This window comes from Narcine bancroftii, chromosome 2, assembly GCF_036971445.1.
Source record: "Narcine bancroftii isolate sNarBan1 chromosome 2, sNarBan1.hap1, whole genome shotgun sequence".
NCBI classification, from domain to species: Eukaryota; Metazoa; Chordata; class Chondrichthyes; order Torpediniformes; family Narcinidae; genus Narcine; species Narcine bancroftii.
In genome coordinates this window covers 256,729,762-256,756,902 of record NC_091470.1, presented here as the reverse complement: position 1 = coordinate 256,756,902, position 27,141 = coordinate 256,729,762, and the positions used below count along the sequence as shown (strand labels likewise).

The 27,141-nt window shown below is 42.8% G+C and overlaps 1 protein-coding gene across 6 annotated transcripts in view; it reads left to right on the top strand.

Moving 5' to 3' along the window:
- The window catches only part of zhx2a (zinc fingers and homeoboxes 2a), a 104,408-nt gene that overhangs the window by 16,790 nt on the left and 60,477 nt on the right, over positions 1–27,141 (top strand). The window contains exon 1 of one of the 6 annotated variants that reach the window (XM_069920931.1): positions 26,481–26,549. The exons of the other annotated variants lie outside the window; for them this stretch is intronic. The gene's annotated coding sequence lies outside the window, so the exon portion shown is untranslated. Of the gene's footprint in view, positions 1–26,480; positions 26,550–27,141 lie in introns of those variants that run through there. 6 annotated transcript variants of the gene reach the window in all.

Genomic DNA, 27,141 nt, shown 5'->3' with positions numbered 1-27,141 from the left:
AACAACACATTTCCTATGTCCTTGGGAACTAGTGTTTAAAGTTTTCTGAGCCACAGTAATGTCTTTACTGGATGGGTGAATCTTTAGCTTTAGTTTCCACTAGACTTTCTCACTCATGTAACTTATCAGTGCTGCATGAATTCAAAAGAGCACAACCTTTTACCGTTGACTTGAGTGACTCCTTGTGGCACATTAGTAAGTGTGGCCAGTACCTGAGAATTGACCACTGCCACCACTGAGCTAGGTGAGGCCTTGGATTTGCACACCCGGGTATAATGTCCCTTCTTTTTTAAATTTTTTTTAAATTTTTCACACTGTGAACCATACTAACCAAAATACACACAAACATTTCCCTCTTGAATATACACAGTGTCATTTTCTCTCCTTTTTTCTCCACCCTGCCCTCCCTCCTTCACCTCTCCTCCCCACCCACTCAACGTTCAACCTATATGATACATTAAACCCATTAAACAATGTCATCACACAATGAAAATAAACAAGAAATTTGTGTCTTCTACTTTTACATACTGGGTCAATTCATTTCGTCTTCTCCTTCTGTCATTTTAGGCGGTGGAGGTCCGCGGTAGGACTTCTCTGTTGTGGTCCATGTACGGTTCCAAAATTTGTTCGAATACTGTGATGTTATTTCTTAAATTGTATGTTATTTTTTCCAATGAAATACATTTATTCATTTCTATGTACCATTGCTGTATTCTCAGGCTATCTTCTAAGTAGCCTCATGTGTTGGACAGTTATCCCGGGAATGGTAAGAGAAACCACAGAAGAAACATTTCCATTTTGTTTGATAAGTGGCAGCCACAGGTGGTTTATCAGGCAGCCCTGCTAAAGAATCCTTCTCACATAACCTGTGATGGTTCAGGGTTCACTACTGCAGCCTTATGGGTTGCCAGGGTAGCAACGTATGCATTATTATTGTGTTGAGCTATGTCTAATGCATTAACTTGGTTATACGAAGTCTGTAAGTCCAGTGTTTTATTTTCTAAGAGATGCTGTCGTATTGCAGGTGAGGTAATGCCAGCGATGAATGCGTCACCCATTGCCTCATTTCTACACTTCTCCGGACTATGATCTTGAAAATTACATTTTCTCTTTAACTTTTCCAACTCACTGAACAAATCATCTAATGAATCTCCTGGATTCTACTGCCTGGTAGCCAGTAAATGTCTGGCAAAAACTTCACTGCAAGTCTTCACATATAACTGTCCAACTTAGAGATAGCTGAGTCCAACTTGGAGATAGCTGAGTTTTCACATCCTTTTATGTATTCAAAAACGTTGCAACTCACACAGCCTAATAGTGTTCTGTACTTGTTTGGTATCTTGTCCCTCCTCATAGTCATTGACGTAGTTCATGAAAATTGTACGCCAGCGTCACCACTCTTTGGCCGCTGTTAATGAACTGGGGTCGATGTCTAAGTACTTGGGCCTCCACCATCTCCATGCTTGGACAATTAAGTTGGGTAAATTGTGAGAATGAAAATCTTGGTGGCTGCTTTCCAAGCACATTAACAATTAAGAATAACTTTGCAATATTGCAGCCTCTTATGAAGGCACACAAATAGACACCACCAATGGGCCCCCACCAACAGGAGGAAGAGAAGCATCTGCAGTTGGTGTGTACCAGTTGAACTACAACTAATTCTTAAAAAAATGTACATTGGTTGAGGGAATGTTGTATCTAACATGGACTGAAGCCATAGTCTTCATTGATTTGACATTCTTCATTTAATTTAAAATATCCAGTTTCAGAATGGAAATATCTAGATAAATGTTTGGCTAAGGTGCTCATAGAACTAAACATTTAGGGTTAATTAATTAAGTGTGTGTACTCTGTTAGGTGGGTTTAGTTTCAAATTGATAGTCCTCTATCATTGCCTTGACAACAGTCACACAAAAGTTCCAGTGCTTTTGTTTTCTCACAGTTAATCAATATCGTGCATTCTCGGCAACTGCTGGGGTTATATTTATTATAATATTGGGCCAACAGACCCAAGTTCAACTTGCCTTGATTCTATAGCTTCATAATGTAATGCACTGTTAAGGTTTTTATTGGCTTAATTCTGTAATATTTAAGTATCATAGTTTTTTATAATCATTCCGCATTACAAATGTTCTGCTTGCAACTTCATGATGTGTGCAACTCTTCCAGTATCAGTCACAGATGCAATCTATTTTTATTTGGAACCAAGAAATGTAAGACAGATTAATTTTTGCAGAACTGGTGTAAACATGAATTCGTCAGGCCATTTGAGGCACTCCTAATGGATAATGGACTCTAATCAACATTTGGTGATGTCTATATATGAATTGCATTACTGCACCTGTGAATATTATCTATTTTCCTTTTACATTATCTCTCATGCATATTGTGTTGGTTTAATTTGTACATATTGTATGTTAGTGTGTTCTACATGTGTATTTGCAGCAGCAAAAATCTCATTGGCAAGCTCCCAGGATCTCCCAGCGGCCAAGCATTTTATTTCCACATACCACTGTCGCATTGACGTGTCTGTCCATGGACTCGTGTACAGCCAAATCAAAACCACTTGCAAATTGGAGGAAGAACCTTTTATTCTGCCTTGGAGTCTCCAACCAGACTGTATCAATATCGACTTGCAATTTCAGTTAATCCCCTCTCCTGCTCTCTTGCTCCCTTTCTATATCCCTCTCCTTTCATTCAGCTGCCCACCCCTTTCTCCCATCAGGGAGCTACCCTTGGCCCTCTTCCCTCATAATTTGCTTTCTTTCTCTGCTACTCTTCTCCCGGTATCCTTGTCAGTTTGTGCTTCTCCACTTCCTCGTCGCACCTTTTTATCGCGGTATTGATGTTTATCCAGGTTCCAAGCAAAGGGTCCAGGCCTGAAACATGGACTACCTTTTACTTCCTATGGATGATGTGTGACCTACTGAGTTTCCCCAGCACTTTTGTGAATTGCACTAGATCACAGCATCTGCAGATTTTCTTATCTAACAGTGTACAGATGAAATGAACACTTATGTAAGTGAAACCATTAATATGTGACCGGTACTTGTTTGCAAGCAGTAGCTCTGGTCTGAATGCAATATACAAGTACTGGAACAATTCAGCAGGTCATGCAGCATCCATAGGAAGTAAAGGGTAACCAATGTTTCTGGCCTGAGTCCTTTGACCTGTATATTTTAAAAAAACAGGTCAAGAATTAAAAAGGTGGGGGATGGGATGAAGGGGGAGGAGCACAGGCTTACAGGTAAAATGTAATAGGTGCATAAAGGTGAGAGGATAGATTAGAAAGAAGCTGAAAAGTGATGGGAAGAGAGCCAATGGTAGCTCTGTGATAGGAGGGAAGGGGGTGGGGAGCTGAAGGGAAAGAGACACTAGGGGAAGGATTAACAGAAATTGGAGATCAATGTTAATACCATCTGGTTGGAGAGTGGCGAGATGAAATACAAAATGTTATTTCTCAACTTTGTGGTTGGCTTTGATCTAGCAATGCATGAGGCCATGGACAGACACACTGGTGTGGCAATGGGTGTGAAATTAAAATGGTTGGGCACTGGGAGGTCCTGTCTGTTGCAGCAGTTAGAGTGCATGTGCTCCATGAAACAATCTCCCAGTCTGCATCAAGTTAGAATATAAGGGTTTGCATATGAAACATCTTTATTCCCCAGCCCATCAGAATAGGAATTCTATAACTGCCTTCAATTTAATACATTTGCTTTGTCCCAAAGTGGGTGTATCTGTCTCCCTTTCACCCTTGACCCATGATGCCCACTTGTTCTTGCCTCAGTGGAAAAGATCTGCCTACATTTACTCTATCTATATCCCTCATCATCTTGTATCCTCCATCAAATCTCCCCTCATTTTTCTGTGCTTCAGGGAATAAAGTCCTAACCTGTTTAACCTTTGCTTGTACCTCAGTAACTTGTAACGTTTCTGTGGGAATTTAAGAAGCAATGGTCTCCTCTGGCTTCACATTTGTTTTTCAAAATGTAAAAGACCGTAGGAGCTGGAAATCTGAAATAAAGCAAAATGCTGGGGTTATTCAGGGCAGATAGGAATTGTGAAGAGTCAGTAACCAGAACCATTAAGTCTTATCCTCTATAGGTGCTGTTCGGCCTGTTGTGTATTCCCAGCATTGTGTTTCATAAATTATCAATAATTATGAAGGAAATTCATCTGATTATGGTTCTGGCAGACATTTGCAGGCTAACATTCAGTTTGGGCTGAAAGCTCTCAGTCATGATCTCCACCCATGGGATGCGTGTCAAATTTCATTTATTCCTCAATGGAATGAAATCCATTATGTGGTGATTCTATCTCAAGGACCTCCGATAAAGTGGTGGAGAGCCATGATGTTGAACTGCTTCATGCAGACCTTTTGGGGAGGGTAGTGCCTAGTTTTGCAGAATGTATACACAGTGATAAAGTAGCAGTAGGTTTCCCAGTGTGACTTGGAGGGGATGCGTGCACGAAAATGCTCCCCTGTGCCTGATGCTTTTGTTCTTCCTGATGGTTTGACAGCAGCTGTTCTCTCCCAGACAGCTGTCCATAATGCAGCTTGTGGCTGGTACCAGAGCAACTTCTTGTCTTTAGCAGCAATGATATCGCTAAGTCCTTGAACTGCTCTCACAAGGGCAACTGCCTCCAGTTTCCCCAAGACTGCACGCCATCCCCAGTTGGATGGTGTGTTGCAATCAGCCCTCACAAGATGGTCCTGTCCACTGCAGAGATTGAATATGCTGGGAAATCACATTGCTGAACATTTTCGTTCAATCCAAAGTGTTGACCCTGTGTGTCCAGCACTTGTCATTTTAATTCTTCATCATCCCCCACCAACCCTGTCCTCATTGGTCTAGCCAAGCTCAGCAAAAGTTTAACTAACTATTAGAATGGTACAGCGCAGAAACAAATCCTTTGGCCTACAATATCTGATGCTAAAATAAACTGATATCATCAACCAGTATGCCATCTAGGCCTCTCCATTCTTTGCTTGGTTAACTAATATCTATCATAGTTCTCTCTACCACCTACTCTGACAGCATGTTCTATGCACCTACACTCTTGTTGGGGGGAAAAAACAAATTGCCTGAAATCTCATTAAAATTTTAATCCTCCTTTCACCTTCAAGCTATGGCCTCGAGCATTTGACATCTCTATCTTGTGAAAAAGACTGACAGTACACAAATATGTTGGAGAAGCTCAGCAGGCCATGTATCATCCATAGTGAGCATGTAAGACTGCTGAGTTTCTTCAGCATGTTTGTGTAGTACACTCGACCCAAGCGTCTGCAAATTTTGTTTAACAGTCTACCCCATCAAAGTAATTTTATAAATGTTTGTCATGCTCCCTCTCCTCCTCCAATGCACCAGAGAGAACCTCCCCTTGGAGCCACTACATTCCAATCTAGGCAACATGCTGCTGCACCCTTTTCAAAGCCCCCATATCCTTCCTGCATTGTGGCCACCAGAACTACCCACTATGCTCCAAATGTGGCCTGTCCACAGTGATCCAGTGACAACATGACTTGCCAGCTTTCATGCTTAGCCCCTTGAGAGATGAAGGCAAGTATGTCATCTTCCACCTGTCCTATCCATTTGAGTTGCCACTTTCGGCATCCTATGGATTGTATCCTGGACACATAATGTCCTTCAGGACTCTATGTAGAATCCAACGATTTCAGAAAATTGGCCACTTCAGCCTCATGTCTCAAATTTTGTCTCGAGACATGTTCCTACTGTTAGTTTTGTACCTTTCAACCATAGAACATAGTTCAGGACCACAACATGATTAAGAGTACCATTTTATTTAAAACTCAGGCCTGTGAGAGATCTAGTACCTCCATAGAGAATTAAGTAGCTCCCCGAATATACAAATGCATGGGTTTGTATACCCCATGGCAATCTGACTTAACCATTCACAAAAAAGTCTCCCATGTGACCAGCATTACTCTATCAACATTAAGCTATATGCCATTCATCTACAAATTTGCATCATTTTGTGGACCAATCGCAGATGTATCCCCTTTTCCCTGGGCATTGTTCTTGCGAATCACATGAACTGATTTTATCAGGCAACACACTTTATGGGGTCTCTTACTTCTCTAAAGTATTTACAACTATCTCAATATTCTTTCATAAAGCAGCAAGGGACATGTGGGCATAAATTAAAATTAATCAATTTATATTTGTCTACGCTCGGCAGACCCTTACTTCCCTATTACTGCATTTCTCCAGTGGCACCATTCAATCTGTCTTGCTCTTTGCCCTTTTGTAGACCTCTGCTCATCCCATTAATTTTGTATGCATCAAATTTCTATTGCCAGTTCTGATGGAAGGTCACCAGACTGTGCCATTAACTGTTTTTCTCACCCTGGTTGCTGCCTGACCGGATCTGTTTCTCTTGCAGATGCTAGAAAGTGGAAGCATTCTTCCTTTTGCATTGTATGCTGCCATTTCTGTAGTCAGTGGAAACCATTGCATCTCCTCCCATCTAATAGTGCACTCCATGCAAACATCAAGACTATATTAAATTGAGGAGAAAGCTTCACCTTTACCATCTGAGGTGGACACTCACATTAGTCCCTTATATTGCAAAGTCCAGGTGATAACATGAGTATCCCGAACCGCCTGGTACAGAGTCAAACATAAGGCTGTTGTTATTTTTTGGTGAAAATTTCACCTTGTACACCTTGACACAATGAATCATCCTTGTAAAAGCATTGGAAATAGTTTATTTATGAACTTCTGCATCTGTCTTTCTGATGCTGATCGTGTTTATTAGATGCAACTTATAAAGATGCAGGGCACCTTGTCAGGGGAAATGAATTTTTCAGTATGAATGCATTGTAAAGGATTAATAATTTAGATGAACTTAAATTGTTTGTGTAATATGTGGTAAATGGTTATTTAGAGAAGACAACACAGTTTTGAGTAAGCTCGTGATGCATGTTAATGTAAGCAATGGTGCCATTTTAATACTTGTCATCATTACATTTAAATGTAACAGTTTCAAGAAATTGTTTATAATCAAGTTGCAACATGACTGCAATTTATAAGAGATTGGTTGAAATTATTAAATTGGGGAAAAAAGTTCTAAGTTTGGAAAATCATTGAAACATTTTAATTAAAAAAAACTAAAAATGTGCATTTATCTGTAATCTGAACTGGGTTTAAAAAAAAACAAATTTCTTAATCCCTTGTGTGTTCTTCCGTCACTCTCCATTCTCCTTATTGTCATTTTGAGTATTTTTTTTGTCTTCCCTTGCTTTCCCCGGGTGGTTTGTGTTGCACACTTGTATCTGGAGTTTAGAACAATGAGAATGGAGAGATTCTCAACAGTGTGGAGGAACAGAGATCTTGGAATCCAGGTCCACAGATAACTCAAAATTGTCATTGCAAGTTGAAAGGGTGGTTAAGAATGCTTTTTTTTCTATTGGTCTTCATTAGTCAATCGAGTTTGAGCAGTGAGGTAATTTTGCAGCACAATAAAACTCTGGTTAAACCACATTTAGAATATTACGTTCAGTTCTGGTCACTTCATTATAGGAAGGATGTAGATGCTTTGGAGAGGATGCAGAGTAGATTTATCAGGATGTTACCTGGATTGGAAGCATGGCATATGAAGCAAGGTTGACAAAGCTAACACAATGAATCATCCTTGTAAAAGCATTGGAAATAGACTTTTCATCTTTGGAGTGATGAAGAATGAGGGGTAATCTAATAGAGGTAATACAAGATTATGAGGGACTTGGATAGGTGGACAACCAGCATCCGTTTCCTGGGGCGACAATGACAAATACCAGAAAACATTGGTTTAAGGTGAGTGGAAATTTAGGGGAGATGTTGGAGGTGATGGGTACCTGCAATGCTGTGGGTGTGATGGAGGCTGGTACAATAAGGGCATTGAAAAGAGTCTTGATAGGTACATGGATGTAAGAAAAATAGAGGTTAATGGGTGTGAAGGATGGAAGAGTTAGATTGTTGTGGAGTGGTTTTCCATTGTTCGGCACAACATAACGAGCTGTTACGTTCTATGTTTCAACAGCATATGTGTTTTCATGTGAACCTTCTGTTGTGGAGGAAAAAAGCAATTGCCGAGGGAGGTTTAAACACTAAAGTCATTAAAAAATCTAAACAGATGGATTAGACTTTTCAAATTTGTTTTGAGGAATATTATTGCATTTGTGTTCACTGGCTATTTAAAAAAAAAATCAAGGAAAATTACAATACATCATTGAGCAGAGTAAAGTTGCATGAAATCAGATTTAAATTTTGTAAACAAAAAGCAATATAAATGTTACTGTCAATCTAAGATTCTTCTTCTTTGGCTTGGCTTTGCGGACGAAGATTAATGGAGGGGTAATGTCCACGTCAGCTGCAGGCTCGTTTGTGGCTGACAAGTCCGATGCGGGACAGGCAGACACAGTTTATTATCCTGCATCTTATTGTCTGATCAGACATGCAGCAGCCCTTTGCACTAACTACTGAATTCACTGATTTTTATATCATTGCTTTTTTTTTAATTTGTATCAAAGTTGGCCAGCTCCTAAATCAATATAATTAAACTGGATGACTCTTTGCCACTGAATTGTATTGTTATTCTTAGTGTATGACTGCTGTACAATTTGGCATCAAACATTGGCTGATAACGACCCTTCTGCAATGAGTGCCAGACTCTTGTTGAACTTTCCAAAATGAGCATATCTTCATTGGCTAGGAGACAAAAAGTGCCCAAAAATTTCATGGGTGAATTTGACATGTACCATGGCAATGAGATTTACTTCCTGTTCCAGCCCTCTTTTCCTAAAACCAAATGCTTTGTTGACCTTCATTGCCTGTTGGAGACTGGAAATCTCTCTGGGTACAAATACTTGTTTCTAACTTTAAGCATATTTATTTTCTCTCCTTCTGATCCAAATGCTTCTGCACAGTCTATCTGTCATAATGGTCGTTCTTTAGTTTTCTTCATTACTTGAATTCTCTAGTGTCTCTTTGCATTCTTTACAGCCTGCTTTTACAGCAAATGTGTATAATAAGCACGTGGGTATGTAATACCCTCATCTATATTATTCATATTGTGAGAAAATAATTGAACCCAACCACTGAGGACAGCACTCAGCCACCCTGAAAATGACCCTTATGGTCTTCTGTCCTGGTTAATCCAGGTTCATAGGTCCTAACCTTCAAGATGTCTTGCTGAGTGCTCTTTAAAAATCTAAATGCATTGGGGCCCCTTATATTTCTCCTGCTGGTGGAGCTGTTGATGAAAAAGATAACAAAAGAGTTACTGAGCACAATTTCTCTGTTGCCAAATCATGCGGAGAGTCCTTTCAGATGATCAGGAGTGAGATCAGGAATTTTTCTTCATCTGAAATGTAGTGGAGACCTGGAAGTTGTAGAGTGGCACCAGCTAGAAGCTGGCTCTTCTGCTGGTTGTCCATGCCAACAATGAACCTCCCACCATGAAACAGGTTGGGGAAAAAATGAGGGGTCCATTGAAATTACAAAGACTTAATAAAAATCCTTCAAACCATTTGGATCAATGGAGGCGATTATAGTGGGACAGCTGAGAAGAAGTGGAAGACTTCAGATTTTTTTTTCACAGTGTTCAACAAAAGGATATTCCAGTTAAAAGTCCAGGACAATGAGGATGGGAAGAACCAGCCTTCGATAAACAGGGAAATAAAGCATGTGCCCTTATACTTTGGTTCCATGCGCAGCTTGATGTAGCCACACATGAATGTGGTCCTCAGGCTGGTGACTGCCAGGGCAGATATGCTGGGGATGGGCCACATCTGTGCCATTTACAGCTGTATATAACATTGTGAAAGGGATAGGTAAGATAAAGGCAGGAAAGTTGCTTCTACCGGCAGGTGAGATTATAACTAGGGGACATGCACAAAGATTTCGAGGAGTAGATTTTGGATGGAGATGAGTGGTGAATCTGTGGAATTCTCTGCCCAACGAGCTGCCTCATTAAACATATTTAAAGATAGATTGATCTTTGCCTCCTTTAGGAATTGAGGGTTATGGAGAAAGTACAGGGAGGTGGACCTGAGCCATACCACTGATCCAGTGTGTGCACCCTCTTTCACCTCTTGAATATAGCAAGCAAGAAGCATTTGGGAGGTCCTTTGGGGGAAGATGCATGATCTTTAGAATTGTGGATCATTGATAGGGCAGAAAGAAGTTCGACATTCAGCCCTGTGTGTCTGAGATAGCTCTTCCACACAGAACTTTCCTCCTATCACAGTGATAATGAATATGTATGAGATGTACCGGAAGTCACGTGGTATGAGAGAGAGAGATAAGAACACAAGCAGGAGAACAAAGGAAACGGGAGAATAAAGACCCAAAGAAGTTTACCTGATAAACTTGTGTTTAATGTTTCCTTAACTTCACATTTCGGGCCACAAATGTGACATTGGCGACGAGGATGAAAGAAGCTTGAAGAAAATTAAAGACTAAACAAGATTACAGAGGATTACAGACAACTTCAAGGTGATAAGAATTTTCTCTGTGACTCAGTACTTTTGGGGCTGGAATATTTCCTCATGGCTGGGGCAGACGGTGATTTTCTAACACATAGTGGAATTGCTCATTTTGACCCGACTGGTGATGCAAGCACTGTAAGTGTGAAGTGGAAGGCATGGCTGGAAGAATTTGAATCCCACGCCGACAGTCGTGGCCTATTTCTAGATACCAGTACAGTTGAACAAAAAGCGCAGAGGAGGGCGTTACTTCTTTTCACTGCAGGACCCTCAGTTCGGGAAACATTTAAGACACTTTTGAATACTGGAAGAAAGGATGAGTACCGGAAAGCGGTAGATGCATTAAATGCACACTATGTAGTGACACCGAATGCTACATTTCAACGGCATTTGTTTCGGAGAACGAGACAAGAAGATGGCCAGACAATTGCTCAGTACGTGACGAGACTACGCCAGCTAGCTGTTGGATGCAATTACATGCCAGCTGATTTGGACAACCAATTATTGGATCAAGTTGTACAGCACTGCAGATCAGATAAACTCAGAAGACGTCTACTGGAAAGAGGGAGTGAGTTGGAACTCACCGATGCTTTAACCATTGCTGCTGCATTAGAGGCTGTTGAAGGGCAATTTCATACAATGACCCTGAAAGACAACTCAAGCCAGCAAATTAAGAGGCTCTCACATCGCCATAATCAGCCAAGATATACGTCGACACAGGACGTGGAGTGTTATCGATGTGGAAACCGAGGTCACTTTGGAAAAGACCCATATTGCCCGGCCAAAGACAAAGTTTGCAGAAAGTGTGGAGGTAAAGACCATTTTGCAAAGAAGTGCAAAAGCAAGTCCAATGCAGACCAGAAGAGGAAGAGTACAACTTCCAAAAGCAAAGTCTGGGGGAAAGGAAAGTATCCTGGAAAGAAAGATACCATTCGCCAGATAGACGGTGACGATGATGATACCCAGGAGGAACAGAGTTGTTACCAATTTACGTTGAATGAAGTACATCATGAGAAGGTCCCAGTGATCATTGGTGGAGTGACAGTGCAGGTCATTGTAAACTCAGGCAGTGACAGTAATGTGATTGATCGACATTTATGGGAGAAGTTGAAAAGGAAAAAGATCATCTGTACCTCAAAGAAGTTTTCCAAGAAACTGTATCCATACACAGCAACCAAGCCATTGCAGACCATTGGATGTTTTACTGCAACTGTTGAAGCTGGAGATAAGTACACCGAAGCAGAGTTTATGGTCATAGAAGAGAGGGGAGAACCATTGTTGAGTAGAAGCACAGCGCAAGACCTGGCAATACTTCATATTGGAGCTTGTGTTAATTCAATTCAGTCATACGAGGATATGAAGCAAGAATTCCCCGCAGTCTTCCAAGGAGTAGGAAAGCTGAAAGGTCGACAATTGAAGCTAGCAGTAGACGAAACGGTCAAACCCAAGGCACAACCAATGCGCCGAACTCCGTTTGGACTTCGTGGGAAAGTCGAAGCCAAAATTAAAGAATTGATCGAACAAGACATTCTTGAACCGGTGGAACATTCGACACAATGGGTCAGTCCCGTAGTGATTGTGCCCAAACCAAAGGGTGACATAAGACTATGTGTTGACATGAGAATGGCCAATGAAGCTATAATTAGAGAACGACACCCTATACCAACAGTGGAGGAAATACTTCAAGAACTAACCCAGCAAGGTATTCTCAAAAATTGATCTGAAATGGGGCTATCATCAATTAGAGCTGGATCCAGGTTCCCGAGATGTGACAACATTTGTGACTCACTGTGGATTGTATCGTTACAAGAGACTATCATTTGGAATTAATGCAGCTTCGGAGATCTACCAGTATGAAATCCATCGAGTGATTCAAGGCATTCCTGGAGTTGCCAACATTTCTGACGACATCATAGTCCATGCACCAATGAAGGAAGAGCATGACAAACGGTTGAGGCGTGTACTATCTAGACTACAGGAGGCAGGCCTTACCGTGAATGGAAACAAGTGCCAGTTCGGTGTGTCAGAAATGGACTTCATGGGACACAGACTTACACGGGAAGGACTAAACCCTGCAGAGGCCAAGGTGAAAGCTATTGCAGATGCACGTGCACCTCAGAACGCAACAGAGGTGAGGAGTTTCCTGGGATTGGTCAATTTTTGTGCAAAGTTATTCCTAATTTTGCTACAGTGGCAGAACCACTAAGGAAACTAACCAGGAAAGGTGTACCATTTCATTTTGGATCTGAGCAGAAGAAAGCGTTCACAGCGCTGAAGCAAAGCCTGACAGATGCAAAAACTCTTGGATATTACGATCCGGCGGCATCAACCAAAGTCATAGTGGATGCCAGCCCGGTTGGTTTAGGAGCCGTGTTGGTCCAGATGCATGTTGGAGGACCAAGAATCATTGCCTATGCCAGCAGATCGTTATCAGATGTGGAAAGAAGATACTCTCAGACAGAGAAAGAAGCACTCGGACTTGTATGGGCCTGTGAGAGGTTCCATGCATATTTATACGGCATTGAATTTGAACTCATCACAGATCATAAGCCATTAGAGGTGATCTATGCACCTAGATCCAAACCATGTGCCAGAATAGAGAGATGGGTACTCAAACTACAACCCTACAAATATAAAGTAATCCACATTGCAGGGAAAGCAAACATTGCTGATCCGCTGTCCAGATTGGTGAAGGATGGAGGTCCACAATCCAAGTCAGAATTGGGAACAGAAACAGAGAGCTTTGTACGCTTCGTAGCTATTCAGGCGACACCGAAAACTGTGACTACGAAGGAAGTCGAGAGAGAATCCGAACGTGATCCAGAACTCATGGAAGTAAGAGAATGCATACAGAGTGGACAATGGGACAAGTGTACTCACAAGGCTTACATTCCCATTAGAGACGAACTTTGTTGCATCGGACAGTGTGTATTAAGAGGTTGCAGATTGGTGATTCTGCAAAGATTGAGACCGAGGATCGTATCCTTAGCGCATGAAGGACACCTAGGTATTGTTGGTACTAAGCAAAACCTCAGGACCAAGGAATGGTGGCCAGGTTGTGATAAAGACGCAGAGAAATTTGTTAAAACTTGTCATGGATGTCAAATCACAAGTAGGAGTAATCCACCAGAACCGATCCGGAGTACGCAACTCCCGACAGGACCATGGATCGACGTAGCTGTTGATTTTCTTGGACCTTTACCGACGGGTGAATCAATTATGGTAGTGATAGATTACTACAGCAGATACTATGAGTACGTGGTGTTGAAGTCCACAACCACTGAAAAAACAATACAAGCGTTAGCAGAAATATTCGCAAGATATGGATTACCTGTTACATTATACTCTGACAATGGTCCACAATTCATTTCAGAGACATTTGCGGAATACATGAGGACCACAGGTATCCACCATCATAAAGTAACTTCGAAATGGCCGCAAGCCAACGGAGAAGTAGAGACAAAATCAGTCCATTGAAAAACAATTGAGAATTGCACACGCAGAAGGACAAAATTGGCGAGAAGCATTGCTATCTTATGTGGCTGTCTATCGAGCAACGCCTCATGCAACCACTGGGAAAAGTCCTGCAGAAGCATTTTTTGGGAGAAAAATCCGCACAAAAATGCCAGAAATAAAGGAAATCTGAGATGACCAGGAGATGAGGGACTACGATGCTGAAAAGAAAGGTGCAGCAAAGCTGTACACAGATTCGAAACGTGGAGCCAAGTACTCAGACATCATGCCAGGAGATAATGTTCTAGTGATGCATGAAACTGGTGGTAAGCTAGACACACCTTATTACCATCAACCCTATACTGTCGTATCCAGAAGTGGCAGTATGGTGACAGTCAAATCTCCGACTGGAGTCCTGTATAAGAGAAATGTATCAGGTGTAAAAAGGTACCAGTCCAGAGATACATCGAGCGAAGAGTTTGAAAGGCCAATACGAGATGCTGAAACTGAGAGACCTGATGATGTTCCAGAGGCAGTTACCAGCACTCCTGATGAAGTGACTAGAGCGCCAGAAATACCCGAAGCCGTGGCGAGTATTATTGCCGACGCCGAGAGTGAACAACCGAGAAGCGACGACAATATCGCAGGCAGGCCGAAACGAAACCGGAAAGTGCCCAAACGATTCGAAGACTTTGTGCCATAGTTTAATAAGAACTTTGGGACAGTATTTTAATCTTATATCATAAAGTGCATGTATGAGTGCTGTAGGAAGTAAATTTTATGTAGTTGAGTTATAGTATTACCATTAGTTACGATGTTTGTAAGTTTCCGAGGGATATTGGTAATTGAAGGTAAAGTTTATTTCTGATTAAAGGAGGGATGTCATGATAATGAACATGTATGAGATGTACCGGAAGTCACGTGGTATGAGAGAGAGAGATAAGAACACAAGCAGGAGAACAAAGGAAACGGGAGAATAAAGACCCAAAGAAGTTTACCTGATAAACTTGTGTTTAATGTTTCCTTAACTTCACATTTCGGGCCACAAATGTGACAGTATCCTTGTCAGTAGTTTTTCCCTCAAGATGGTGAAGAGCACATTGGACCTATCTCCATCAAATCTGCAGACAGTGACTTCCATATTCCAACCACCTGCTACCTTTTTTTAATTTCAACATCTTGGTCTTTTATATCTGTGATGACTGTTCCTCAACCCCTTCCACTGTCTAATTTGTCCAAACCCCTAATTTATTTAGGTGCTTCCAAAAAATGTACCTCAAGTTCTCTGAAGCAAAAAATCATAGCTTCTCTACTATATCATTGTGACTGTGCGCCTTCATCCCAGGAAGCTCAATCTTTCTGGACCCTCTCGTATGCTTGCCTCCTTCATGTAATAGAGCAATCAGAACTAAACTCCCACTCTTGGTTGAAGCCAATCCACTGTTTCATACGTTTGAAAGTATGAGGCACTCACACAAGGGTCTTCCTATTGTATTCTGCCATTTACAATACTAATGTTGTGGTGCAGCAGGTAGAGCCCACTGACAGTGAGCTCGTTCGATCCTAACCTTTGCTGTTGATGGTGTGACCATCTTCTACTTGTTCTACTTGTGACCATGTGGTTTTCCTCTGGGTGCTTCACTGCTGGTTGGCTGCTGTAAATTTCCCCTCATGTCCAGGACAGGGGGAGTTGATGGGAATGTGGAGAGAGCAAAATTGGATTAGTACAAATGGGTACTTGATGGTCAGTGCTAGTTCAGTGGGAAGAGGAGCATTCGCGTGTTATATGGCTCTATAACTCAGTGAATATGTGTCTGCTAATGTGTGGGATTATTTATACCCTTCAGTCAAATAATTGAGAGACTGCTGCCAAACTAATCGGTAATTCAATAAATCAATTTCATTAAATCAACGAGGAGTGATTTAGTTACTTTGGAGATTACTGTGGTTATAAGAATTATTTGTGTATGATCTCTTCACATGAGAATTTGAGGTTACTGAGAATTTTAAATACTAGTGTTCTTTGTTGCATCTTGGAAGTCATTTGAAACGATGGCAAATTTTTGAATGATACCATAGTATCTCTAGACACTGCGAACTGATAGATCTCACAACTTAATTTTTCTGTTTGGCCTTTTTGTGGGTGGAATATTTTATTTTTTAAATGTTTATTACTTTTGAAGTCTTTTTTTAGAACAGCACATGTTAAAAATAACTGGAAATTGGGTCTGAGGTTATGCCGGATAAATTTGTTGGTTTGTTGAGTTAATTATAGTTAGATTAAGCTGAATCTGTACATTAGTGGTAAGGATGCATTCAGCAGGTGGAAGGCCTTCAAGGATGAAATTTTGAGAGTGCGGAGATTGCATGTTCCTACCGGGAATAAGGGCAAAGTTAACAGTCATAGTGATCCTTGGTTTTCAAAGGATATTGGAGACCTGGTTAAGAAAAGGTAGGGGGACTATAAATGCAGTATAGACAATGAGTAAATGAATTACTTGCAGAGTACAGAAAATGTAAGAGAATGATTAAGAAGGAAATTAGGAAGGCAAAAAGAAGACATGAAGATGCTTTGGCAGATAATGTGAAGGAAAATCCAAAGGGTTTCTACAAGTATATTAAAAGTAAAAGGATAGTAAGGGACAAAATTGGACCCCTAGAAAGTCAGGGTGGCCAATTATGTGTGGAGCCTCATGAAATGGGGAAATCATGAACATTTTTTGCATTGGTATTTACACAGGAAACTGGTATAGTGAATAAGGATGGAAGGGAAACAAATAGAAGTGTCATGGAACATATGGAGTTTAAGGAGAAGGAGCTGCTTGCTGCCTTGCAACGAATAAAGATAGACAAATCCCCTGGACTGGATATATTTCCCCGCACCTTGAAGGAGACAAGTGCTTAAATTGCCGGTCCCTGGCAGATATTTTCAAAATGTCCTTAGTCACGGGGGAGGTGCCAGAGGATTGGAGAATAGCGAGTGTTCTCTTGCTGTTTAGGAAGGGCTCCAAAATTACACCAGGAAATTCTAGGCCAATGAGCCTGATGTCAATATTATGTAAATTATTTGAAGGATTTCTGAGAGTTAGGATGTATAGATATTTGGACAATCATCGGCTGATTAAGGACAGTCATCATGGATTTCTACATGATAGTTTGTGTTTTACAAATCTTAGACAGTTTTTTGAGGAAGTTACCAAGAAGGTTGATGGGGATGAATGGATGTTGACTATATGGACTTTCGTAAGACCTTCAAGGTTCCACTTGAGATGTTGGTTCAGGAGGTTAGGACACTAGGTCTACATAGAGAGGTTGCAAACTGGATTCAAAATGGGCTTGGTGGAAAAAAAGAGTGGTGGAGGATGGTTGCTTCTCAGGCTGGAGGTCTGTGTCGAGTGGTGTGCTTCAGGGATCTCTGTGGGGACCATTATTGTTTGGTATCTATATAAATGACCTAGATGATAACATGATGAATTTGATCGGCAAGTTTGCTGATGACACAAAGATCGGAGGCATTGTGGACTATGAGGAAGATTTTCAAAGCTTTAAGAGGGATCTGAACCAGCTGGGAAATTAGGCCAGTAAATGGCTGATGGAATTTAAATGCAGAGAAGTATGAGGTGTCACACTTTGGAAGAGTGAATCAGGATAGGACATGTACAGAAAATGGTAGGCCATTGAAGAGTGAAGAGGAGCAGAGAGATCTGTGAATACAGATACATTGTTCCCTGAAGGTGGTGTCGCATGTGGACAGGTTTGTAAAGAAAGCTTTTGGCATCTTGGCCTTTAGGAATCAAAGTGGAATTTTGTGTGCAGTTCTGGTCGCCTAGCATCAGGAAAGATAGCAAAAGAATGAGGGGAGATTTGATAGAGGTTTATAAGATTGAGGAGTATAGTCAGAGTAGATATGCGTAGGATGTTTCCGCTTAAATTGGAGGAGATAAATATGAGGTGTCATAGCTTTAGGCTAAAAGGGGAGAGGTATAAAGGGGAACATTAGGCAAAAATTTTTCACTGAAAAGTGTGGAATGAGCTGCCATCTGATGCAGTGAATGTGGATTCAATCTTGAGTTTTAAAAATAAATTGGATAAATACATGGATAGTAGAGATCTGAAAGGTTAAGGAATGAGAGCAGGTCAGTGGGACTAGCTAGTTTTATTGGTCTGCACAGACCTGAAGGGTTGAATGTCCTGTTTGTCTGTGCTGTTAGGTTCTATGGTCTGTTCCTCAGGATATTTTTAATTGGTGGCTTTACTAATGGAAGTCATTGCTGGGTCTGCACTGGCTAAAAATTCTTCAGGCAATTTTTTAACTCTTCATTTTCAACCTCTCTTATCTGCCTTCCTTTCCTTGGTAATCAATTCCTGTTTTGTCTCACAGAAGTAGGCCTGCTCTCCCAATTTATCAAATTAGGCTGGTCCTCCTACCTCGGCATTGAATTCCTGCACATCACCATTTCCCTTTACATTAAGAAGTCGATCGGCCTTTGTTCTGAATGGATTCAGTGATGGAGGCTCCTCTGTCGTTTGGAGTAGAAAATTCTGGAAGGTCACAGCTTTCCATCTCGGTCACCTTCTGAAGAAGTCCAGTTCTAGACTCCTCGTCCATCCTCCCTGCATCCGTTCTCCCAAAGAATTGTGCTAGTTTCAAAGAGGTTTCCTTTTGCTCTTTGAACTCCAGCGCAGTACCTCTCGACCTGTTAGTCCATGGAGCACTGGTGTCCATGGGTTTATTATATAAATGGTCCACAATGTCGCAGTGAAGAACAATATGACTGATAGAACAAACAAGTAATGTGCACCAGGGTTGTAAGTTTGATGGAAAAACAAGTTCCTCTGATACCTGCTTCCATTTCCACCATAGGCAATGCATTCCATACAACTATCATTCTCTTGACTAATTAAAAAAAAATCCCTTGCTAATCTCCTTTAAACCTTCCTTTCACCTTCAATTTGCCTTCCAGTATTGGATACGTTCACCCTGGGAGATGATGATTTCCTGCCCTATCAACACCTTTCACTGTTTTATATCTGTCACAGATATCTGCCTTTTGGGTCCAGTCCATAGCTTCACCATCCTTGACCTCAGGTGCATACATGCCTAGATCATGGAGTTTTAGGAGGTTACACCAGTGGTGGTTTCCACACCACAATGAAAAATATCCTAATTCATCTCTATGTCAGAAGTTTTCTGAATTTGGGAAATGTTTATTTTCTTTGGTCTTTGATTGGTCTTGCCCTCTCATGGTAAGCATCGTGGCTTCCTCCACTCATTAGACAGAGTGCTAGTCTGTCCTTTGGGCAATAGGTACCCCTCCCAACCCCAGGCCTGTAATCCTGTCCATCTGCTCACTCTGTGTTTCAAGATCGCAGTGGAAAGTAGAATTGGTGCCAAAATCCTGGAGGAACTCGGCAGGTCAGACAGCATCTGTGGAGCTTAACAAGTCGTCATTGTTTCAGATTTGAGCCCTTAATCACATTTACCTCCATGAGGCCAGTGCTTAGGAACACCATCCTCACAGTTTCTTGCATCCCCCCAACCCCTCTCCCTTAGCAGAGAATGATGAATCATGGCAAATTATCATGTCATCCCTCTTAATTGGAGATCTTAGTCCAAGGTAACCCACGAGCCATTCAAAGACTGTCAGGACAAGCCCTTGGAGATGAGGTTCAAGGCTGCTCACTGATTTGTATTCTTCACATGGGTGGCATTGGGCGATTGAAACCTGAGAATGTTGGTTACTCCTCTCCCCACAAATCTTTGTAATAAAGTTTTCCAGAAAATTCAGTCCTGACAATGATCAGATATGAATCTTGTTTGTAAAATAAGAACATTTTGCAGTTATTCCCTCTCTTTTGAACAAGCTGCACTTTTAATGAATTTTCCTCAATCATTAACTTGAAATATTAATGCAGAAGGACATTTCACCAAGCAGGTTTACAGCTGACCTATACACAAAAATATCAGTGTATGTGCAAGATCTCTAACACTCTCCTGAACTTCTCAGACCTAGTCTCATCAGGGGAAGTGTTTAGCTCTCTCTCTCTCTCTCTCTCTCTCTCTCTCTCTCTCTCTCTCTCTCTCTCTTTTTCTCTCTCTCTCTCTCTCTCGAGGTGCTGCAAGGTGCAGGGTCTCCAAACCTCTCTTGAGCCTCAGACCTGCTCAAAGCATTTGTCTCTGCCTCTCTTGGTGCTGCAATATAGTATTGGTGAGGACCAATCTTTTAAGAAGTTTGTGGTGTTAGACCTTAATTGTGCATGGGGGTCTTCCTGGTGGTGCCGATGCTCTCGCTTAGCTGTTGGGCAGGTAATTGTCATTTCCTGTGTGTCTAAAGCTGGGAAAAGTGATGGAGATCCCACAACATTGCCCATGCAGTTCTGTGTGTGTGCAGAATAGAGATGAGTTGTGGAGTATCAAGTGGACTATTCATTGACAACAACAGTGTGGTAAAAGTGTGGGGAGAAGGGTGACATGGAGCTGTCCTATGGCGACTCCCATTCAAGGAACCATGGCTAACTGCCTGGGCCCTGAACAGCCAGCTCGTACTTGTTCCTTGACCCCCCCCCCCCCCCCCACCCCAAACCCCATATATGTGTTGATTAAGTTTTTGTTTATCCGACATATGGATAGTGAGGATTTTCAGAGGAATCGGGCAAGTGTATCACTGTGAAAAGTACTTGACCCTGCCACGCTTTCCTCGTAGCTTGGCCAGTTCACTGCAGTGTGGAAGAACGTTTTATGAATATGCTTAATAAAGGGTTAATTAATTGGGTAAGGCTTTCATTTGCTGCAAATGTGGGAGTAATTACTTCTTAACATGGGAATACAATTGCTTTTTAACATCTGTGCCTAAGTGAGATAGTATTATCCACAAGAATATTAATATGTCTCGTGATAAGGAACACTCTGATCTTCTCAGACAATTCTAGACATTACAAGGTAACGTGTAATGGTAAATACAGTTGATGTGAAACTTGTAAGTGTACCTGCTAGCATTACAAAGGGTTAATAAAGAAGCTGTTGTATGTTTACTTGGTTTTGTGGTATTTTCTGCTGTTTTCTTGCAGTGCAGGCTGACTTTAACAGTAGCCGCTGTGGGCCATTGGATGAGGTGTCCCACAACAGTCAGTTCAAGAACTGTAACAACCATGGGCCATTGGATGTGTCCATTGGCCGTCACTTCAACAGCCAATGAATGTGTACATCCTTAGGATGTTTGAAGTGCATGCAAACAGTCAGAGAACCTTGGGATGTTGGATGAGGTGCAACTGCTGACAGTGGGAACGTTTAATGCTCAAAGTGGATGCTTGGTAAAAGATGAGGCTTTGGGTGTGCCCTGTACTGTTGTAGTCCAGGATGGCTTTGTCTTTGCTTTTTAAAAAAACAACTCGTAGGTGGTGAAATTAGCCAACAGCCTTGCTTCTGACACAGATGGTGATTGGTGAAATAACTGAACCTTGATATTCACAGGCACAGAGGTTGTGGAAACAGGCCCTCAAGTGTACACTGACCATTAACCATGCATTTTACAGTAATCCTACATTGATCCCCTCTCTTCAATCTGTCCCAGATTACACCCCTCATCCACACACAAGGAGAACTCACAGCAGCCAATTAACCCACTGACCCATATGTCTTTGGGATGAGGGAGGAAACCTGAGCACACGGGGGAAAAATCCTGGTCACTAAAAGAACTTGAAAACTCCACACAAGCAGCAGCCAATGGGTCAGGATCAAATCAGGATCTTTGGTACCATGGAGCAGCAGCACTACCTGCTGTACCATCAATGTGCTGGAACTCTGTACTTTCCCAAATTTCTTCAACTGCACTGTGCCAAGCATGACTCTTGGATAACAGGGACCTTCCAGTGGGCAACCATTTTATTTCCACACTATCATTCTCACACTACCATCTATGGCCTCATCCATTTGCCAAACCCAGGCTACCCACAACCAGATGACATGAACATCAATTTTACCAGTTTCTCCCTCATTTTTCTCTCTTTCCTTATCCCTCTGTCTCATTTCCTCCAGATCCCCATTCCCTCTTCCTTCTCCATTCAGAAAGCATCCTCAGCTTTTTTTCTTTCATGCCCTTTCACCCATATCCACCTCTGATCTCTTGCCTGTTGGTCTATACTCCTCCCCTGCCTCTTCCTCTCCTCTCACCTTCTTATTCAGGTATGCACCAAAGGATTAATACCCGAAACATTGGGTTATCCTTCTTTTATTATAAATGCTGTGTGACCTGCTGAGTTTCATCAGCACTTGGGCACAATCACAGTGTTTGCCTACTATCCTGTTTATAACCAGTACTGTCTTGGTTAACACCCATCTAATTAAAGGCATCTACATCGATATAAATTACCTTTTTAAAAAAAAAAGAATGAATGATGTAAATAGTGGTGAATGAGATAACCTACACTGGGTGTGACAGATATCATGCACTTAATCAGCTTCTGATATGTGTAGTTTTGTCTCGCAAGAAGATGCTAAAATTACACACTAATTTAGTTGTATCTGATTCTAGTCAGCAGCATTTCCACCCATTCTAACGTGAATGAAGAGATCAACATAAAAATCATAGATACTTCAAATGAAAAGACAGCCTTGCTGCTCAGAATACTGATTGTACTGTTGTTAAATTGCCGGGCATTGCAAAGTCTGTTCTTGTTTCTTTCAGTCATTAGCTAAAATGGGATACGAGTTTTGGAAACTAAAGAAGTTTTTAAAACAATTGTTTAAACTTTTGAGCAGAGACAGAGATGAGAAGTAAAAGATTGTGATTGTGCATTATAAATGAGCAGTCTGAACACCAGTGAGTTTAAATTAGTGTTCACACTCTTTGACAGATCCATTTGTGCAGGTCAATTAAATCAATGAGAGATATACGACTGAGGTTGAATCAATGAGAGATATACGACTGAGGTTGTATACCAGTCTTTATATTTTGTGTGTTTAAGCAGAAAGTGTACTTCTATCAAAGAAGGAGTTTCAGAGCTTTGAATGTTTGCTTTTTGGATGCATTCCAAGAATAATTTGAGCTGAAAACTTTACTGTGATGTAGTATGTGGGATGCTGTTCTTGCCTAACTTCACCATTGAATTTTGCTTTTGGATCAACAAATCAATCATTGGGTGGAGGAGGGGAAAACTGCCTGCTACAGGCAATGCTTCATATGCAATGTAAGTGATGTTTGTGGAAGATGAATTTTGAAATTTTGTGACTCTCAGATGATTGTGATTTTCCAGATTTGTGATGTAAAGTTTTTTGTAACCTGATGTACCTCAAACTGAACACCAGGCTACAGCTTGGGGACTGATGTTTCAAATTCCAGCATCCATGCATGCAATTTGGTATCAGGCATACTAACATCACTGCTACGCAGCTGAAGAAACCCAGGTTCAATCATGATCTCTGGCGCTGTCTGTGTGGAGTCTGCACGCCCTTCCTGTGATTGTGTGGGTTTCCCACACTGAGCGCTCCCGATTCCTCCCACATCCCAAAGGTGTGCTGTTCCTTCAATTTACTGGACCAAATGTAAACGATTCCCACTGTTGGCAGATGGTAGGAGAGTGATAGGGTATTGAGACTCATGTGCAGGAGAGCAGCCACAGGCATTTACCTTGGGGAATGGAATTGCAGACAGACTTGATGAGCTGAATGGCCTTGCAGACTTCAAAGAAATTGAAAAAAATATTAAGGTCACGGGAGAGTGACCAAACTAATCATTTATGGGAAAAACACGAGAATGACAGACGCTGGAAGCTTGATTGAGCAAAGGGCGGCATGGTTAGCATAGAGTCAGCGATCGGGACAAGGGGTCAAATCCTGTGCAGTCTATAAGGAGTTTGTAGGTTCTCCCTGTGTCTGCATGGGTTTCCTCCCACCGTTCAAAACTTACTGGGAGTTTTTCCAATTAGTTGTAATTGAGCGGCATGGGCTCGTGGGCCAAAAGGACCTGTTACCCTGCTGTATGTCTAAATTAAGATATTAGAAGCTGGAGGGACACAGCAGGTCAGGCAGCATCCCTGGAGACGGTTAGTGTTTTGGCTCAGGACCTGTTATGGAGATGAATGTTGGAAGAGTGGAGATGAACTGCATAAAGAGGGTGGGAAACGTCAAAAGGTGATGAGTTACTAGTGGAATACACAGACGTGATGGAGAAACTCAGCAGGTCATACAGCATCCATAGAAAGTAAAGGGTAATCCAAGTTTTGGCCTGAGCCCTTGGTCAGGTATAAGCAACAGCATCCAGGTGCCTGAATAAAAGGTAGGGGACAGGATGCTGGGATTGGTGAGGAGGGAGGAAGGGGCAAGGGCGGAGCACCAGTTACCAGGTCATGGGTGGATACAGGTATGAGGGTAGAAGAAAAAAGCTGAGAAGTGATCGAAGAGAGGGTTGAGGGCTAAGAGGGGTAGCCTGTAAGCCCGAGATCGCCGCCATCGCCACTTCCAGGGATGAGTATTCGAGCATACTCCATGAGTTCCCCGCCATTCTACAACCATGACTCAGCACCTCCTTACCCCAGCACGGGGTATACCACCATATCGCCACACAGGGCCCCCTGCTGCATGCCAAGCCCAGACGACTTCCACCCGAGAAACTGCAGCTGGCAAAGGAGGAGTTTTCCTGACTACAGGAGTTGGGGATCGTCTCTCGCTTGGACAGTGCCTGGGCATTCCCTTTCCGCATGGTCCCCAAATCCTCTAGGGGCTGGAGACCCTGTGGTGATTACTGGCGTTTGAACAATGTGACCACACTGGACAGGTACCCGGTTCCCCACATTCAGGACTTCCTGGCCAATCTCCATGGCACGCAAGTCTTCTCCAAAGTCTATTTGGTTTGGGGTATCATCAGATCCTGGTCCACCCCGAGGACTTCGGCAAGATGGTGATCATCACCGCCCCCTTTGACCTCTTTGAATTCCTGCGTATGCCTTTCAGCCTCAAGAACAGGGCCCAGACTTTTCAGCGCCTCATGAATGCAGTGGGTAGGGACTTGGACATTGTGTTCATCTACCTGGATGATATCCTTCTCGCCAGCCTCAACCGGGAAGAGCACAAGGCCCATCTCCGTACCATGTTTGCTTGACTGGTGGAGTTTGGTCTCTTGGTCAACGTGGCCAAGTGCCAATTAGGCAAGCAGACGCTGCAGTTGCTGAGGCACACCATCTCGGCAGCAGGCGCCAGAGAAGGTCACGGCCGTCCAGCGGTTCCCCAAGCTAACCACCCTCAAGGGCCTGCATGAGTTCGTGGGGATGGTGAATTTTATCATCGGTTCATCCTGGCGCCGCCTGCACCATGCGACCGCTGTTCGTTTTGATCGCCGCAAAGGAGAAAGTCGTGACCTGGTCAGAGGAGGCAGAGACCGCTTTTGCCGCAACAAAGGAGGCCCTTGCCAACGCATCTCTACTGGTACACCCACTCCCGGGATGCACACACGGCGCTCTAGATGGACGCCTCAGCCATGGCGGTAGGGGGCATACTTGAGCAGTGGCTCAACAGATAGTGGCGCCCGCTGGCTGCCTTTAGCAAACAGCTGTGCCTGCCGGAGCTCAAGTACAGCACTTTTGACTGGGAGCTCCTGACGCTGTACCTGGCCATCCGGCACTTTTGATACTTTCTGGAGGGCACCAGGAACCTAGTCAGTCATTGGATCGCTAGGTTTGGAGTCCTAGCGCACATCACCAGTGATGGGGCACCCAGTTCACCTCTGTGCTCTGGGCTCAGCTGGCGAACCTCCTGCCTACCACCACAAGCAAATGGTTTGGTGGAGAGGTTTCATCATCTTATGAAATCCGCCCTCATGGCTCGCCTCACCAGCCCAGGCTGGGCAGACGAACTGCCCTGGGTCCTCGGCATCAGAACAGCACCCAAGGAGCACCTACAGGCGTCTTCTGCAGAACTGGTCTATGGCGCGCCGCTCTCATTGCCTGGTGAGTTCTTTGGCCTGGAGCCCAACGTCACGTCCGAGCACATGAACCTTTTGGCAGATCTCTGTAAGAAACTATCCTCGCTAGCCCCCTCGCATCACGGCATCCATCCGACGCTTCTTCCCAAAGAGCTGGACTCGGTGGAATTCGTATTTGTTTGGCGTGGCCCAGATACAGCACCTTTACAATGCCTGTTCAAAGGTCCATATAAGGTCCTCCAGCGGTCCAGCAGGACTTTCACTTTGGACATACGGGGTAAAGACAAACTTTTCACTGTGGTCCGTTTGAAGCCGGCGCACTTGGACCTATCATGGCCAGTGCAGACAGCCATGTTCAAATGCCAGAGCTGCCCGCCCATGTGGCGGGTCGCATAGCCGGTTCTGGGGGGGCTGTGTGGCAGTGCACTCTCTCATGGCGAACCGGCCCTGCGTGTAACGCCACGTAGCGGGGCAGCCATGGGAAGATGTCGCTGTCAGGGTTTCTCCCTGCCCAGCGCGCACCTGGGGCAGCGATTATGATGTCACAATGCACGAGGTGACTGAGCTCATGCTGCCCTTAAAGGGGCGCGCGCTGAATTTGAATAAAAACAGTCGTTAACGACTTTCAATGTGGTGGCTGAGTCTTTCTTGGCTGTGTCCAGCACTACATTGTTGACCCCGACGCAGTAAAGGTGAAATGTATCACAGCAATACAAAGGGGGTGGAAAGCGGTGTGAGGGGATTAACTATCGCTGATTTTGATGTTACCAACTGAATATTCACTGTATGGTAACATGCCTGTAACTTATCAAAACCAGACGGCTGGGAGACTCGATCAGTTGTCATCGTGTAGCAACTGAGCAAAATCTTCTCCATTATTTATTTTTTGTGCAGTTTGAGGGAGGTAGGGAATTGATTACAAGTGTTTGCTGACATCTGGTATGAATAGAGAGGGGAGGATTGAGACTCTAATTCAAGTCATGGGATGGCTTTTCTAAAGCACGTGACTGTCTGGCACCAGCTGCATTTTCTAAAATGTGCCATTTCTTCACTAGAGATAACTTTTTGTTCTAATCTTTCATCACAATGAGTTTATTCAAGGTTTACAGTAGCTGTAAAACTGTGTCATTCAGAAGGGACCATAAATTAAGTTCATGCCTCAGACATGTCCTGTGTTAGGCGATGAAATTTTATTTGTTGTTAGCTGTTTAGTTTTTTTTATTTGGGATGTAGTGTTACCCTACATTGTCACTTCCTAATGGAGAATATTTGTCGTGGTGAGCT